We start from the raw sequence: 18,562 nt of genomic DNA, 5'->3' as shown, positions 1-18,562 counted from the left end.
AGGAAACTAGGCAATTATCAGTAAATACGTCCTTTCTCTCTGACACGCTCCTGGACATAGGCTTTGCCTGCTACAAACAATATGCAGGAAGTTGAACTTTTCTGCATACTACATCAGCTCTGCCTTTTCTCAAGACAGACATTGCTATAGCAGTATGACTTATAGCAAAAATCAGTGTCACACATGGATCAAAAATTTGATCAGGCCGGGCGAGGTGGCTCACGCCTGTAATCCTACCATTCTGGAAGGCCAAAGTGGGAGGATCGCTCAAGGTCAGGAGTTTCAGACCAGCCTGAGCAAGAGGGAGACCCCATCTCTACTAAAGATAGAAATTAATTGGCCAACTAAAAATATATAGAAAAAAATTAGCTGGGTATGGTGGTGCATGCCTGTAGTCCTAGCTAGCTACTGGGGAGGCTGAGGCAGGAGGATCGCTTGAGCCCAGGAGTTTGAGGTTGCTGTGAGCTAGGCTGATGCCACGGCACTCTGGCCCGGGCAACAGAGTGAGACTGTCTCAAAAAATAAAAATAAAAAAAATGTGATCGTACCCTCTCTGAAGGGTTCCATAGCGCACTAGTTTTCTGCAGCAAACCTGTTGAAACTGTAGGAGTTGGTTGTTTCCTACCCCTGTGTAACTCCTCAGTTCTTAGCCTCTCCGGTAACCTCCTGAATTGATTTCTGTTCTGTCTCTGCTGGTCAGAGGCCAGCTCTACCCCTGGGCTGCCCACAGCCAGGTTCTCTGAGTTGACTGTTCAGGAGAATAAAGGCCCAGAGAATTCTTATATACCTCCTACCTATTACTGTACCCTCTTTGTGTACTGTTGCTTAAGCTTTAGAACTGAGGGCACACTGCGTGACATTGCCTCTTGCAGAGGCCAGCTGGAGAAACACTTCCTTAAATGTTTAGCACTCAGCTCACACAGGAGTGTTTACTTTATGGACATTCATGAACTGTGCACTTGCAGTTTGCACACTTTTCTGGATGTATATGTCTATAAAAGCCTCCGAAAGCCAGGTGCGGTGGTGGGTACCTGTAGTCCCAGCTACTGAGGAGGGTCACTTGAGCCCAGGAGTTGAAGGCCAGCCTGGGCAACATAGCAAGACCTCATCCCTAAATAACAAAAACAACAACAACAAAAAAACTATTAAAAACACATTATCACATTGAATAAGTTTTTTTAAAAAAATTCTATAAAGCCTGGATAATAAGAGCAAGACCCTGTCTTTACAAAAAAGAAAATAGCCAGGTGTGGTGGCGTGTGCCTGTAGTCCCAGCCACTCAGGAGCCAAGGCAGGATCATCACTGGAGCCCAGGACTTCAAGGCTGTGACAGGGAGAGACCCTGTCTCAAAAAGAAAAAAAAAAATAAAATTATGAAAAACATATAATCACATTGAAAAAGATTTAAGAAATGCTATAATTCCACAAACAATTGACACCACAAATGAACAAATAAATGAAGTTGTACATGCTCACTTAAGGTGATTCCTTAGTAGGAATGAAAACTGGACCATAAATGCAAATGCAGGCACTGAAGTCCTATGATAGCGATTGCAGTATTTTTCTCACTGAATGGAAAATAAAAAATTTTAAAATACCATTTGAACTGATAGACTCTTTATAATGCTCTTGGTCCCTGTGGTAGAGTGCATTTTGGACCCCAATTCTTCATCCCTTCCCGTATCTTCCCGATTTGTTGTGCAACTTTGGAGTCTTCCTGTTACACATGTGAGAAATAATAAATGATTGTTGTTTTACCCATTGTGCTTGGGGTGGTTTGTTTCATACCCCCGTTGACTCAGGGTCTGTTTAAAAGGGTCCATAGAGCCCAAAATGAGAGACATACCCCTCATAGGTGGCCACTAGGTGGCCAAAGAAAGCAAATAGCCTCTCTAAACTGCACACTTGGGCAATCCCTTTACTTACATAATCACAGTAAAAGTAATTTATGTTCTTTCTGAAGCAAAGTCCTGAACTAATACAATGAAGTTCTGGGTTTTTTAAAAAATAGCTACTAAGAGCAAAAGGCATTTCCAGTATCCAGCTGGGATCCAGAAAGCACACAGTAATTCACATGGGGAAACTTTAATATAAAAAAAAATTATTAACTAGTAGCAGAGTATTGCCTACTAAGGGGTAGGGAAAACTCTAGTGAATACAAGAATAGCACACATGAAGAGCAGCCACTACTTCTACAGCTGAGGCAGATGCCTAAGGAAGGAACAAATTTGGAAGAGGGCCCTCCCCTCACCCAGGGCTGATCAGGCCCCTTTGAAAGGGAGTCCGCGGCCTCCTGGATGGCAGATTCTCCTCAAGATGCTGCAGACCAGGGCTGACAAGCAGGCGAAGAAACTTCTGAAGCGTCGGCTCAGCCTGTCAAGTCTGTCTTGGTGTTCCCTGGTCCTCGGGCCCCAGCGCCGAAGAGTGGATGCTGGTACCAAGTTGATGATGGGTCAGTCACATCCACACACAAGCAAGTCACACAAGCAGCTTCATTATAGGAGAGAAGGAAGCTTTACAAAGCAAAAGTATGTTCCAGAGAGGAACAGGTCAGCTCCGCGTGTGGAGGAGACCCTGAACAGGATGAAGTTTCTCTTTTTTATGTTGGTTCCCCAACTGCATGCTAAGCTGGGGGTGGAATAGTCATGATTTTTCTGAGAAAAGGTGGAGAGTTCTAGGAATCGGTACCTTCCCACTTTTGTCCTTGTATGGCTGGCTCTCGAACTGTCTTGGTGCCTAGGAGGTGCGTGATTTTTACTGTGCTAAGGAGAGAAAGTTTACTTTCAGTCCTAAGTGCCTAGATTTTGCGCATGCTCCCAGTTCTAAAACGTCCCTAACCTCACGTTCCTGCTGTTGTGGTTTCTTTCCTCTGTTTTATTGGTCCCAGCCCTCCGCCCTTGACCACATCCCCTTATCACCTGCCCTGCCTCCTGCATGCACTTTGCCCTAGGTAACAAGCCTGCTGGGAAGCCACCCACTGGGGGCGTCTGCAAGGCTCACTGGGCGCCACTGACAAGGTGTCCACAGAGGTGCCAGAGGAATTCACTGGGAAGGTGCTGGCTGCTGGAGAGATGGCAAACCCACCCAGAGTCCCCAAAGGGTGGCACTGGAACTTCCTAGGTGTGAGCCACTGGATGTCTCCCCCTACCACAAGAGCCAGCAGGGAAGAGCACAGCAGTCAAGCCAAGTTCCCTTCTTCCTCCGGTGTCCCTCCTGCACCCTCTGTTGACAAGGGAGAAATGTTTACAGGGTCCAGTTCCAGTACCACAAAATATTAATAGGGCAAAGAGAAGTGGATTTGGGCCAGGCACAGTGGCTCACGCCTGTAATCCCAGCACTCTGGGAGGCTGAGGCGGGCGGATTGCTTGAGGTCAGGAGCGAGACCCCGTCTCTACTATAAATAGAAAGAAATTAATTGGCCAACTAATGTATATAGAAAAAATTACCCCAGCATGGTGGTGCATGCCTGTGGTCCCAGCTACTCAGGAGGCTGAGGCAGTAGGATTGCTTGAGCCCAGGAGTTTGAGGTTGCTGTGAGCTAGGCTGACACCACGGCACTCACTCTAGCCTGGGCAACAAAGCGAGACTCTGTCTCAAAAAAAAAAAAAAAAAAAAAGAGAAGGGGATTTGGAGATGAGAGACATCAAGTTGATAACTGGCACAGGCATTTTTTGCATTAATAAATTTCTAGGAGCTTCTTGCACAAGACTTTTACCTTTCCAAGCATCTCTTCCTTTTATCCTACCACCAAACACCTGTCTTCTTCTACCTAAGACAGTGGATACCATCACTTTGAGGCTTAATGTACTGTTCAAAATGGAAAGACAACACGATGATGTTGCACATAGAGGTTTGTAGCAGCCATGATTTTATCTAAGAATCAGAAAGGCCACACGTGATACAGAATAAGGGATTTATTATAAGGCCTAGCTAGACCTTATCCAAATGTGAGAGCTGGTGATGGAGCCATGAAGGCTACTGATTCTACATCTAGTGTTGAGCCTAAAGTCACTGTAGATCTGTCGGATCAGCAGTTAAGAAAGAAAGCCGGGTGTTTAGGAGAGCAAGGACAAACTGGGACACATGAGGACCAGTGAAACCATGAGGACAAACTGGAGCCCACTTTTGTCTTTTACCATATCCAGCCTCAATGCTGTGGGTGACCTGCAGGAGAAGCTGGCACCGTTTATCACAGAGCTGCACACACATGGCCCAGGACTCAGAGAAGCTGAAGCAGGAAATCTGGTAGAAGTTAGAGTTGCTATAAACCCGGTAAACAGTTAAGCAGCAGAGTAACAACTACATGTGCAAGCTGCCACTGTGCTAGGTACCTGCAATGGTTTGAATGTTCTTCCCCTCCAACACTCATGTTGCAATTTAGGTGATCAAACCATGAGGACTCCACCCTCATGGGTGAGATTGGGCAAGGGCATAAAGGGCAAGTTCAACACCCTCTTGCAAGCATGTGCTCGCTCTCTCTCTCATCTCTCTTTTCTCTCTCTCTCTCTCTCTCTCTCTCTCTCTCTCTCTCTCTCTCTCTCTCTCTCTGCCTTCCCACCCTTCCACTCTGCCACTGTGCCATAACACAGAAAGAAGGCCCTCACCAGATGCCACCGCCTTGGTATTGGACTTCCCAGCCTCCAGAACTGTGAGCCAATACATTTCTGTTCATAATAAATTAGCCAGTCTCAGGTATTCTGTCATAGCAGCACAAACAGAGACAGCACCTTGCACCAACTTCCAGAGCATAAAAAGTGTGACTTCTTTGCTTCTGCCTCCTGGATTTCACACAGACCATTCCTCATGGCCATACACAACCGTACAGGAAAGAGAACTCTGGGGAACATGGTTCCAGCTTAGCTGAATTGACTTAGTTCCAGCCACCACAGAGCAGCAGCAAAACTGCCAGTACCGTCGGACCTGTATTCAAAAAGCTATCAGCAAAGCAATATGAGATACTTTGGGAGTTTGGTAAAGAGGGGATGCAATGGGAAAGAGGTACTGCCTGTTCACTAATGCATTTTCTTTCCAAAGATTTGTATTACCAGGGAACAGTACAAGTATAAATTGTAAAGTTATAGATTCTGAATAGTGACATATTTAAATATTTCTAAAATATAGAACATAACTGAAGTTTTATTTTCTAGATATAGCACTAATGATAAATTCCTGAACAAAATATCAATTTCTGGATAGATTCTTTCAGCTATACTATTTTGGGGTTTTTTGTTGGCTTATTTTTAAGAGACAGGATCTAGGGGTCTCACTCTGTTGCCAAGGCTGGAATGCAGTGGTGGGTGGCACAATCATAGCTCACTGCACCCTTGAACTCCTGGACTCAAGCTATCCTTCTGCCTCAGCCTCCTGGTTAGCTGTGATTATGGGCATGAGCCACTGAGCTCAGTGGTTACTTGTCATTTTAAACTATTATTTATTTAGCTTTATTATTTTTATTAATAAAAGTATTAATTAATTGATATTTACAATGAATTGTACTATAAAGGAGCCATGCACGTGACATAAAGTATCTGAACCAATACAGAAAGTTGATGAAAAGTAAAAGTTATCATCTTTTGTCTCTCAGTCTTCCCTCATTTAAAAGGTCTTCACCAATTTTTTGTGTGTGTTCCTGAATTGCTTTTAATATAGGGAACTTTTCATTTCTCCTTCTGTAATTTTAAGATTCTGTAATCATTAGGGTACTTGTCAAATTGGCGTTACCATGTCGAAAGCCTCAGTCTGGAAGAAATGTCCTGGCTTTGAGGTTAGAGCACAGCGGATTGTTCTGTGAGCACCCTCTTCTGGGCATTGTTCAGAGTCAAAGAATAAGAAATTCTTTAGCATAGGGGACATGCTTGTCACCCTTTAAGTGTTCAGGGAATTGGGACAGTACAAACAAAATATTGGATTTTTGAAAAAAGGATTAAGGAACAGCCTAGAATATAGGGTTGATAATAAAAAAAAATTCAGAACCTTGAATTGTCACTTCCAAATGATTGAGACTGATTTTTAAAAATATGTATATATTTAAAATATGCATGTTACATATATATATATGTCATATAAAGACAAATACATTTGGCTTTGTGCTGTTAGTTATCTAACATACCAGCTGTGTATGGAGAAGTGCACTATTTCAGGAGGTTTTCCCTAACATTTCAAATGATGCAGTTATGAGCACAGTCAGACTCATTTCTTTGCAGATGAACATGGTAAAGTCTGCACCCTGCTGCTCAAGCCTATCTTCCGTTCCTTTGGACGATTTGGCTTCAACTTTGCCCATTTTAAGATTTAATTTTGTGCTTAATGTTTTTCGCAAAAGGAATTTGCATTTTTAACGGAGAAAAAAGATAATCATGAGTTTTGCAAATACAATTATGTGAATTTAAAAACTGACATAGCAAGTTTTTCTACTCTGTGTATCCAACAGTCAGAAATTCCAAGCAGCTTTTTTTCTTTAGGTTAGTTTAACATATGTGAATTTGAAGTTGAATTAAAGCTATGTCTATTATCATGCTAATCTACTATATGATTATAATTATTAATATAGTTCATTATTAACTGAACTTTATTTGATACAGCATTCATGGTTATATTACTTTGGAGAAAACTTCAAATACACACATTTCAGTCAATACAGAAACATCTTTAAAAGGGTGTGAATAAATAAGAGTTTATTCAGTAATGACGAGATAGGGATCTTCCTTTTGGTTTAACTGCTTGATCAACTTCTGTTTCACATTAGTTTTGGTTTGTTTGCTTTTTTTTCCACTCCACCTATAAATAAAACTCCATTGAGGGGGTTTTATTACACTTTTCAGCTCCTGTGATTCTTATTATTCTCCCCCTTGTCAAGATCTGCTACCTTGATGTTTGAGAGTCAAGGAGTTTCGAAACTCTTAAGAAGAATTATCAAAAATTTGGAAATAAAGCAAAAAGATTGTGGGATGCCCTTTCAAAGTCATATCGGACTGTCTAAGAGTCCTTTGATGTTTCAGGAGATATCGCTTTGGCTTACTATTTGCTACATTTAGGGTTTCTAGACTATAAATTTGGATGTTATTTTGCAGAAGATAGATAAGTTATTAATGAATTTTGTCTGGTTGAGGTGTAAACTACTTTTGTCCAGCAGGAAAGATAACCCAAGGGTTCTGTTTTATTTGCTTTGGTAAGATGGTAACCATTTTGTAACTAACTTTGCAATCTTACTGCAGCATCCTTTTTTCTACTGACTGCATATTTACTAGTTTCTTCTATTCTTCTTTAAATCAGCTTCATCATCTTGCTAGGTTCCTCGATGAATTGAATAAATCTTACAAAAATGTTTATTCGATATTATATGAAAGTAATTTTTTGTGTGTTTTTGACAATTATACTTTGACATTCCCGTTTTTTTGTGTGTTTACTGATAGTGAAAATAGAGAACTAAACAGGAGTTAACAAAGGAAGCACTTACTAGTTTCACTGTAAATTACTCACAGTGGTTGCCTTTAGATTAGGCTAGATCAAACCAGTCTCTGACTCACTCTATCCGTCTCCTATTTCACGTATAGGACTCTAAGTCCTTTCATGATCCTTTGTCTTCCATCTCTACCTCCACCTGGAGCCCCCCTCCCTTTTATGAGAAAAATGCCCCCCGCGTAGCCCTGTTCCTTGTGTCTCTTACTTATGTTCTGCATGAGGGAATAGAATGAAATATGAAATCTAGAGTCCTATAATTCATTATTTCTAAAAACATTCATTACCTTTCCAGGAAAACTTGGAACCGGGAGTGTCAGACTCTGCCAAGTTTTACAGACAAGTCACCTTAGTTCAATCCTCGGTCAGTATAAAGGAGAATATGAATGAAAATACAAATCTATCATTTTAACTCATACTTTTGTAATGCACATGGCAATGAAACATACAGTAGTTGCCAAAAAAAAAAAAAAGGCATGAGAGATAAAGAGTTATATTTTTTGGCTATTTATTTGCCATTGGGAGATTTTCATAACTGTACAGAGACTTGTTTATTATGGTGTACAGCAATACCTTGTTTTGTTGCTCTTTGCTTTATTGTACTTCACATATATTGTGTTTTTTACAAATTAAAGGTTTGTGGCAACACTGTGTCAAGCAAGTCTATCAACTCTATGTACTCACATCATGTCTCTGAGTCGCATTTTGATAATTGCAATATTTCAGACTTTTTCATCATTATTATATCTGTTATGGTTATCCATGACCAGTGATATTTAATGCTACTATTGCAATTATTTTGAAGCACCACAAACTGCACCTATATAAGTCGACAAACTTATTTTTTTTTTTTGAGACAGAGTCTCGCTTTGTTGCCCAGGCTAGAGTGAGTGCTGTGGTGTCAGCCTAGCTCACAGCAACCTCAAACTCCTGGACTCAAGCAATCCTGCTGCCTCAGCCTCCCGAGTAGCTGGGACTACAGGCATGCCCCACTATGCCCAGCTAATTTTTTCTCTATATATATTTGTTGGCCAATTAATTTCTGTTTATAGTAGAGACGGGGTCTCATTCCTGCTCAGGCTGGTTTTGAACTCCTGACCTTGAGCAATCCGCCCACCTCGGCCTCCCAGAGTGCTAGGATTGCAGGCGTGAGCCACCGTGCCCAGCTGACAAACTTATTAATAATTGATGTGTGTTAACTTAAATGTTGTATGTGTTCTGACTGCTCCATAGACTGGTTCCCCATCTCTCTCCCTCTCCTTAGGCCTCCATATTCCCTGAGACACAATAGTATTGAAATTAGGCTAATTAATAACCTTACAGTGGCCTCTGATTATTCAAATGAAAGAGTACTGTGTCTCTCACTTTAATTCAAAAGCTAGAAATGATTAAGCTTAGTGAAGAAGGCATGTTGGAAGCTGAGATAGGGCAGAAAGCTAGGCATTTTGCACCAGTTAGCCAAGGTGTGAATGCAAAGGAAAAGTTCTTGGAGAAAATTAAAAGTGCTTCTCCAGTGAACACAGAAATAATAAGAAAGCAAAACAGCCAGGCGTGGTGGCTCATGCCTGTAATCCTAGCACTCTGGGAGGCAGAGGCGGGCGGATTACTCCAGGTCAGGAGTTCAAAACCACCCTGAGCAAGAGCGAGACCCCGTCTCTACTATAAATAGAAAGAAATTAACTGGCCAACTAATATATATAGAAAAAATTAGCCGGGCATGGTGGTGCATGCCTGTAGTCCCAGCTACTCGGGAGGCTGAGGCAGCAGGATTGCTTGAGCCCAGGAGTTTGAGGTTGCTGTGAGCTAGGCTGATGCCACGGCATTCACTCTAGCCTGGGCAACAAAGTGAGACTGTGTCTCAAAAAAAAAAAAAAAAAAAGAAAAGAAAGCAAAACAGCCTTATTGCTGATATGGAGAAAGTTTTTGTGATCTTGATAGAAGATCAAACCAGCCACAATGTAATTTTAAGTCAACACCTAATCCAGAACAAGGCCTTTTCAATAAGTAGGAATTATTATCTTTTTTCATGATCTGGTATTTCTAAATGAATTCTACATATAATATTATTCACTATAATTTTTAATGACAACACCTTTAGACTGTCCCTAGCCCATAAAAATGATCAGTAAATATCTTGACATCTTCTTCAGAGATCTCATTTCTTCAGAATTTTTTAAGTTTCTGTTTCTAAATACTACCCCAAATTTGTCCACTTATAAGCAACTACTAAGATTTGTTTCTGATAATTAGATAGGAAAACAGAAATAACAACCACTACTATTTATTGAGCACCTACTTTTATGAGGTATTGTATTAAGCACTTCATATGCATTATCTCATTTAATTACCATGACAACCATGGGAGGAAGAAATTTTTGTTCATATTTTATAAGAACACAGAAGCTAAAAGACACTAAATGACTTGTTAAAAGTCCAACATTAAAACACAGTGTGTGTTGCTAACGTCACATCCTTAGTTACTCTGCTAGAGAACCTCATCCATGCTGAACTTCCCATAAATTAGTGGAGAAATGTGAAAAGCAGGAATAGCTGAGTTCTTCCATGAAGTTAATTCTGTTTTATCATTTATTTACTTATTTAGAAATATCTACCTACCTTTAGTGCTAAAAAGTCCTTTCTTTTATGAAATGATGGTGATATTAGATAGCAGGTAGACTGGCTTTTGACTTTTGATAATCTAAAAAGTTGGTAAGTCTCAATCTTTGGAAATGTTGCTGGTTCATAAAACTGCAGTATCTGGGAGCCACTGCTTTCCAACAGTATGAACCTTTGCCATGCAGGTATGCTGTTCACTCCCAAGGTTAAAAGCTTGCGAAGGGCGGCATGCCTGCCTTTTGTGCATCTTGTTGATGAGAATTTCTGGGTGAGCAAAGCCATATTCTCTCTTCACAGTCTGATGTAGGCACGGGAGAGAAAGAAGGGGATTTCCTAGACACTATATAAGCTAGTCGGTCCTTCCAACTGTGACAAAGACATGGAGGAAACAGAAGCTAGGTTAAGAACAGAGGGAAAAAAAGTAAGACTATGCTCAGATGCTACTAAAGAACAGTAAACCTCTCCAGAAAAAAAACTGATAACTTAAACCACAGATCCTGTATTGCAGATTTTATACCAATAGTAGCAATAAGAGTAACAACAATGCTTTAAGTTCTTCTTCATTTTCACAAATAAATTAAGAAAGACCTTTGTTAAATTGGAATTCTTCCCAAAAAGAGTAGCGTAATTTCAATAGGACGTTAGAACTCAACCTCAAATTTATTTTAGAAGTTAAAAAGTAATTGTGCAGACTTTAATCACTCAATCTTTATGAAGAGTTAGAATATAGGCAAACCCTAGAGATATTGCAGCTTTGGTTCCCCTCCCCTTCCCATCCTCTCCCCTCCCCTCCCCCCCTTCCCTTCCCTTTCTTTCCATTTTAACCACTTCAGTATGGTGCTCACCTGCCGGAAACCTTGCCCACAGCCTGCACTTGTAGTCCCCATGATAGTTTGTGCTGTGCATTGACGACGAATCCGTTTTGCTCTTGTGTGATGAGGAAAGCTTTAAAGCACTGAAAGCTTGTTTGACTTTACAGGCAGCTTTACTTGTAAATCAGAATAGGTAGCATAATACATATATGTTTTCATTACATTATTTTTAAGTGTTCACAATTTTATTTTGATAAATGAAAAATTAGAAAAGTCATATCACGGCTGTTGGCTAAAGTCGAGGCTTGGCTGTGCACGTTTATCTGTGGCTGTCGACTATAGTCGACGACGCTGGTACCAAAGTGGTTAAAACCTCTGTCTAACCCTTCCATTTTAAAAATAGGGAAATGGAGGCCCAGATCAAAATACCTACTACCTCAGGACACATGGGAAGGAGTAGGAGAACCGAGACTACAGGGCCGGTTTCCTGACACCCACCACTAATACCGCCACACTCCTGTCCTGGACTACAGGGATATCCCTGGTCATTGGCTAGAAAAGGAACAGCAGCAGGGAGGAAGTGTGGGACCCTGTGTCTTCTACTTAGGATCTTTGCTATGGGACTTTGGGTTGCTCTTCTGCTCTTTTGCGGGGTACTGACCTGTTTTTCTTTTCTTTTTTTTTTTTTTTTTTTTTGAGACAGAGTCTCACTTTGTTGCCCAGGCTAGAGTGAGTGCCGTGGCGTCAGCCTGGCTCACAGCAACCTCAATCTCCGGGGCTCAGCGATCCTACTGCCTCAGCCTCCCGAGTAGCTGGGACTACAGGCATGCGCCACCATGCCCGGCTAATTTTTTGTATATATATTTTTAGTTGGTCTATTAATTTATTTCTATTTTTGGTAGAGACGGGGTCTCGCTCAGGCTGGTTTCGAACTCCTGACCTTGAGCAATCCGCCCGCCTCGGCCTCCCAAAGTGCTAGGATTACAGGCGTGAGCCACCGCGCCCGGCCTGACCTGTTTTTCTTATGTCCTCTAATCCCCTTTGTAGAGTTAATGTTCAGACAGAACACCCTACTACACATGACCAGTTGTTAAAATATTGACATTCTTCTGTCCCAGGTTCCCTACTCTCTTGGCTACCTGTGCCCTCTCCAGGAACCCACGACCTACCCACACTTCAGCATCTAAGGGGTTAATTGTCGCTGCCGGCAGGCATCTCTCAGGCATCTGTTCTGGTAGGCTGGTGGCTGTGCCACACCAGTTGTGAAATACTTTTAATATTTCTTCTGCCCTCTGGCACTCTGCTGGCCTGAAACAAGGAATCCATTTGTAGGGACTGATAAAAATGGTACCAACAGATAGTGAGATGGTGGGAAGCTGTCATATCACTCTTTTAATAATTGACATTTTTTCAAAAAATGATTCTGTTCGATATTTCTACAGAGAACTGTTTTATTTCTATTTTCTACTGTCTTGGGGGAAAGATCTCTGATAAAGGGATTTTGAAAAAATCTAAGTACACTAGAGGGCAGTGGTCTCATATCTAGCTACTGACAGTTGCCACTGTCTTTGCATTTGTCTGCCTTTCCTTTTGTGTAGGGAAGAGTCTCCTCCTCCACATAATACAGTTGCCATTTATGTCTGAAGTATTTTATAAAAACTGACCAGCTACTTGGCAACACCTGTCTATATCATTCCTTGTAGTTTCTTTTCCATCCTTTTTCCAATGACTTAGTGCACTTGCACTTTAATAGTAGAATTATTATTAACATCTTAATGACTTTTTCTTTTTTAGAGAAAAGCCAAAGGAGAGATTGAAAACATATATCCTAATTTGGGGTAGTTAAGTTTTCTATTTTTGCATCTTTGTATTTGAAAAGAAAGTCATGAATTAAGAATGAAGAAGGAGAAAGGTATGTGCAGAGGAGTTAAAAGAAAAACTTTAGATGAATTAAATTTAACAGACTTTAATTGAGCAAAGAATGATTCCCAAATGGGGCAGCTCTCAGAACCAGAAGAGTTTCAAGAAACTCCGCTCTGCAACGTGGGCAGGCATTTACACACAGAAACCAGAAGTGGGGCACAGAAACTTGGCTGGTTACAGCTGGGCATTTGCCTTGTTTGAACATGGCCTGATCGGTTGGCCACCTGTGATTGAATCTCGGCTGCTGTGATTGGCTGGGACTCAGCGAGTTGTTGTAAAGGTATACTCCTAAATTAGGCTTTCAGTTGGTTAACCTACTAAGCCTGAAGTTCAATACATAAGGACTCAAAGGACCGAGGCATCCTCAGGCCAAATTTAGTTTAACAGAGGTGAAAACCACTTACATGAGTCTGCAGTGCTGCCCCCTTCTCCAAGATCGCTAAAGAGAACCATTTTTCAGCTCGCTTAGTTTTACCTCTCCTAAAGAAAGGAGTCCTGCTTGCTGGAAGAGAGGCTAAGCTGATCTAGGTACTAAAGGAGTGGGCTAGGGGTGAGTGAATGGGGTAGTGGAGTCCCAGTGCAGTGGAAGAGTTTAATGGATTTCAAGAGGAGGAAGCAAAGAGACATTAAGAAGCATGTTGTGTTAATTATGAGTCAGCCTCTGGTGGAATATGAGGACCTAAATAAACGGTGTGATTTATTATTAATTACTTTTGGTTGTTGGACTGTTTCTTTGGAAGGGATAACCCTCTGAAAATGGTTTATGTGGGTACCTGGATTTAAAATGTTGTATGTAGAATGAAGTTGCAGGGATTTGCATTTTGAATTTGTGAGATCTATAGCAGTTGTGTTCATATACATATATATAAAACATATATATATATATATTATATATATATATATGCTTTAAGTGTTTGCTTACTGTGTTTGCTTGTAGTCACAGGTGGGAGATTAGATGCTCTTCAGATTCACCCAACCAGAAGCCTGGGTGGGAGGAAGGACACCTGGACCCTCATAGCAACCTGTGCTCCCTCTGCACTTCTCTTGGTTTTGCTAACATTTATCGAACATTTACTGTATACTACATATTGTATTAAGTGCTTTGTAGAGATTATCTTGTTAATCCTCACAACAACCTATGCCATTCATAGAGTTACAATCCCCATTTCCAGATGAGAAATTTGAGGAATATAGAGGTTGCCTGGGATGAAACAGTGAGGATGTAGCAGGCTGAGGGGTGGTCCCAGGTTTGTCTGATTCCACCGCTTGAACTTGTAGCCACTCAGTTACCTGCACCAAGGAAAGGAGGCAGCTACAGGCAGTGTCGTCGGGAAATCATCCCTTCTGATGCACCCTACAGGACGCAGCGCTGTCTCACACACCCTGAACTGGGTACAGGTTCCTTATCTCATTCCTCCATAGGGAGAGAGACGATGCCCCGACTGTTCTGGGGATACAGCCTGGGCCATGTCACAGACACACACGTACATGCAAACACACACATGCTCAGTCACTGACTGCATTTTTACTTCTCTGATTTGTAAAAGACACTGTCACTGGAGAGTAATTAAAAACCCTGGTAAATTCATGTTGGGGCCTCCTGATGTGATTGTGCAGTTATTTATCCTTAGACGACAGGAAGGATTAGCATTAAATGCTGAGAGAAATGCACCTGCCACCGTGATGTGGTTAGAGGCATCCATCACAGATGCATTTGGAACCCAGAGACCTCGCTCTGATTTGCCAGGAATGCTGGAAGCTTTCTTCAGCTGAACTTAAAAGTGGAGAGAAAAAGAGTTAGTAATGAGGAATGGACCCCATCTTAACTTCTTAATAGATTCTTCTGGGGCAAAGAAGTAATTTCTTCTCCAGCCCTGTCCGCCTTGTGTCTTTGAGGCAATAGTTGTGTGCTATGGATCAGGGCAAAACCTTTCCCTAGAGACAGAAGGACTTATGTGTCCCTGCTATTATTCCTACTAATAACTGGTCACATTTGTTCAGTGTTTATTATGTGTGGAGTATTGGTAGATGGCCTTGCCCGCATCATCTCATTGAACTCTCAGATGGCTTCCCCCTCTTCAAGCCTGACCTTCTCCACACTTCCCCAAGCTATCACTTATTGTGTCATTTGTGTCTGTCACACGGGGAGGGTTAAGGCACTGTTATTAGTAAGACTGGCTTTATAAGTTCAACAAGTAAACATTGACAGGTACAAAGGCAGGAAAGGAGTGGCAGATCTATGAATTACAGTGTCAATTTTACTTGTATTGAGAAGAATAATTATTTGCTGTTAGATTTATTCAGTATTTATATGGGTCAGTTTAATATGTTTATACTGAGAAATAATAACCATTATTCTAATAACTCAAATGTCAACTGCCTTTTGTCCTTCAGTTTCAGTTTCTATTCATCCCATCTGCTTTTGCCTCGTTGCAATCCAGATTTGGAATTTAGCAAGGAATCTGTCATCACAAAGGAATTGGTGGGGGGCAATATTTTAATAAGGAATGAATACACAGAGGTGGAGATTTATATCACATGTAAATCCCCGCTCTCTCACATACACCCTCCTCTCTTTTTAAGCAAAGAGCTTAGGAGTCCATATTAGATACTTCTGTCCTCTAGAGATCCTCCTCCATCCCAGATCTGAGGTTTTTCTCTCTATCTTTACAACCTTTTCCCAAGCAGTGCCTTTGATCACATATTCATTTCTCTTTCCTTCTCCTTCTTAGCAGGTGTGCAAATTCTTCTCATGATATTGTATGTTATAATTTAGGAACCATTTTTGTTACTAAACAGGACCTTAGCATCCTATACTTCCACCTTATCAAAGTATGCCTTGCAAAGAAATGCAGCGTTGCTCTTAAGATGTACTCTGGAGGAATAAAATTTTCATTTCATTATAGAAATAGACCTTATTGACAGAATTCTGAAATGAGGGACTGTGCACAGAATCCTAACTCTAAATTGTCTGATGTAATCGGTCCTGATTCAGATGTTTTATGTTTAACGTAATACCTGAAGGGATTTATTAGCATGGAACATTACGAAGATAACAAAGAGTGTTGAGAATGACCGAACTCATACACTGCAGTGAGAACTATAGAACATTCATTATAGACTTAATATAGCACCTGCTATGGTTTGAATGTGTCCTCTCCAAAATTCATATTGGAACTTAATCTGCATTGTGGGCATATTAAGAGGTAGGGCCTTTTGGGAAGTGCTAAAGTCATGAGGGTTCATTCTAAAAGGGCTGGAGGAAACTAGCTTAGACCCCTTTGCCCTTCTGTCCCTTCTGCTATGTGAGGACATATCCTCTGTCCTCTCCAAAGGATGTAGCAACATGACACCATCTTGGAAGATCTTGGTGCCTTGATCATGGACTTCCCAGCCTCCAGAACTGTGAGAAATAAATTTCTGTTCTTCATAAATTACTCAATCTCAGGTATTTTGTTACAACAGCACAAATGGACTAAGACAGCACCTAAACTATACATAAATAATCTATAGTGATTTCTTTTCTTTTTTTTGGACAGAGTCTCATTTCTGTTGCCCGGGCTAGAGTGTCGTGGCATCAGCTTAGCTCACAGCAACCTCAAAGTCCTGGGCTCAAGCGATCCTCCTGCCTTAGCCTCCCGAGTAGCTCCTATATATTTTTAGTTGGTCAATTAATTTCTTTCTATTTTTAGTCTCGCTCTTGCTCAGGCTGGTCTCGAACTCCTGACCTTGAACCATCCTCCCACCTCGGCCTCCCAGAGTGCTAGGATTACAGGCGTAAGCCACCGCACCCGGCCTATAGAGATTTCTATTATGTGTCCTAATTTCTCCTTTACCATGAAACCAGAAATAACCTTTGAGCAGACAGCTCTGGTTTTGTCTGGGTTCTTCTGTGTGCCACATATTATTCTTGTCTTGCTTTGATTCCTACTTAGATGTGAGGAATTCAGACTGTATCATATTCAAACACATTATTCCTACTGAGCCCACTAATGGCTTTAATCTAGACAAAACATCTCATTTAAACCAAAGGTGTAAATGAAACCCTAATTCATGTATTTGCTCACTGCCTACCCCATCCAGCCCCACCAAACCCATTAGCATCTCAAGTTGCCTTTTTACAATGTGGTCCAAATTCCCAGCTTTAAGTTTTCCAGAATTCAGGTGCATTAAGATCATGTCTCTGTTAGACCTTGTTGGCTAAAAATGTTTCCAATGAATCCAAAAATGTAACTGTAGTATCAGAGGAGTAAAACCATATCAGTGTTGGCAGTGGATCAATGGTTTAAAATTCCTGTGAAATTCAACTGCAGAGTGACTCCTTTTATAAACAAAATACAGGTTTACATTCTTGAAAGTCTGCCTTCAAATGGATTAAACCTTGATTGGAATGGCACCATGTGCTATAATACATTCCACTAAGTAAATGACTTTCAGTTGTTCAATAAAATATTCAGGATTATCACTGAGATGTAGGTTTCTCCGGGCCCACTGCACTTGTGATTCTGGCCAATTGCCTAAGAGCAGCAGAAGACTTTTCAGGGAAATCCAGGGAGCCATATGAAAATAGGAGTGACTAATGTCCATGAGGAGAGGAATTTTTACATGAAGGTTAGATTTAGGTCAGTAAAAATATGTTGAGAGAAACCCAGGTAATTAAAACCACCAGAGTTTAATACATTTCTCCAGACAGGATTTGTTTTGAGACTGAAAATTCAGTTTGAGCTTTTTTTTTTTTTTTTTTTTTAGACAGAGTCTCACTCTGCTGCCTGGGCTAGAGTGCAGTGGCTAGAGTGCATAGCTCACCGTAACCTCAACCTCCTGGGCTCAGGTGAGCCTCCTGCTTCAGCCTCCCGAGTAGCTGGGACTACAGGCACGCGCCACCGTGCCCAGCTAATTTTTCTGTTTTTTGTAGAGATAGGGTCTCGCTATGTTGCTCAGGCTGGTCTTGAACATATGGCCTCAAGTGATCTTCTCCGCCTCGGCCTCCCAAAATGCTAGGATTACAGAGGTAAATCACTGCACCCAGCCAGTTTGAGCATTCTTATTGTGTGCATTACAAAATTTTACCTGTTTCTTCAAGTGCTGTCCCTATAGTATTTTTAAAAGGGAAGTTGTAGGTTAGGGTCCCTGGGGAGAATCAAGCACTGGGATTCTCTCCCAGTCATTATAAAACACCTCTCTTTCTGCCCCTCTAACTTACTCATCTCATGGTGAATTATAAAAATGGTGCCAAAACCCTCTACATAGTGAACAGTCCTCAACTTTTATTTTCCTTTCCTAATGAGGTAAGAAGGTAACCTGGAATTAAGGAAATAAATGTTTGCAAAATGGCAGCTCAGAGTGACAGCTGCAAGCGTGAATGGGTTGCAAGCTGCCTTTCTAGTCTCAGAAAGTGGTGGTATTATTTGTGCCTTGATTTTCTTCTTTATATTTTCCATATCTTCCAAATTGCCTAAAATCAGCAATTTTGGGTTTCTATAATAAAGAAGAAAAAAACTTTTTAAAATCTTAGTTTTAACCAGTGTGTATTACATACAAGCATAGAAATAGTAGAAGGATACTCACCAACACGAAGACAGTGTTCATCTTGCAATAATTGGGGCGACCGGTAGTTGCTTCTCTTTTGAACATTTGCATTTCTTGATTTTTCTGCAACGCACATCATGTGCATAATAAATGAGCATTTTTACGATGAACATTATCTGCATAACAAAAAATGAAGTTTATGTTTTAAAAAATCACACCCACAC

General features: G+C 41.1%; 1 protein-coding gene across 1 annotated transcript in view; it reads left to right on the top strand.

Moving 5' to 3' along the window:
* LOC142873754 (uncharacterized) overlaps positions 1-18,562 on the top strand; it is a 147,373-nt gene that overhangs the window by 119,005 nt on the left and 9,806 nt on the right. The gene's annotated exons all lie outside the window — the stretch shown is intronic.

Source organism: Microcebus murinus, chromosome 11 (assembly GCF_040939455.1).
Source record: "Microcebus murinus isolate Inina chromosome 11, M.murinus_Inina_mat1.0, whole genome shotgun sequence".
Taxonomy (NCBI): domain Eukaryota; kingdom Metazoa; phylum Chordata; class Mammalia; order Primates; family Cheirogaleidae; genus Microcebus; species Microcebus murinus.
This window is presented reverse-complemented; position numbering and strand designations above follow the sequence as displayed.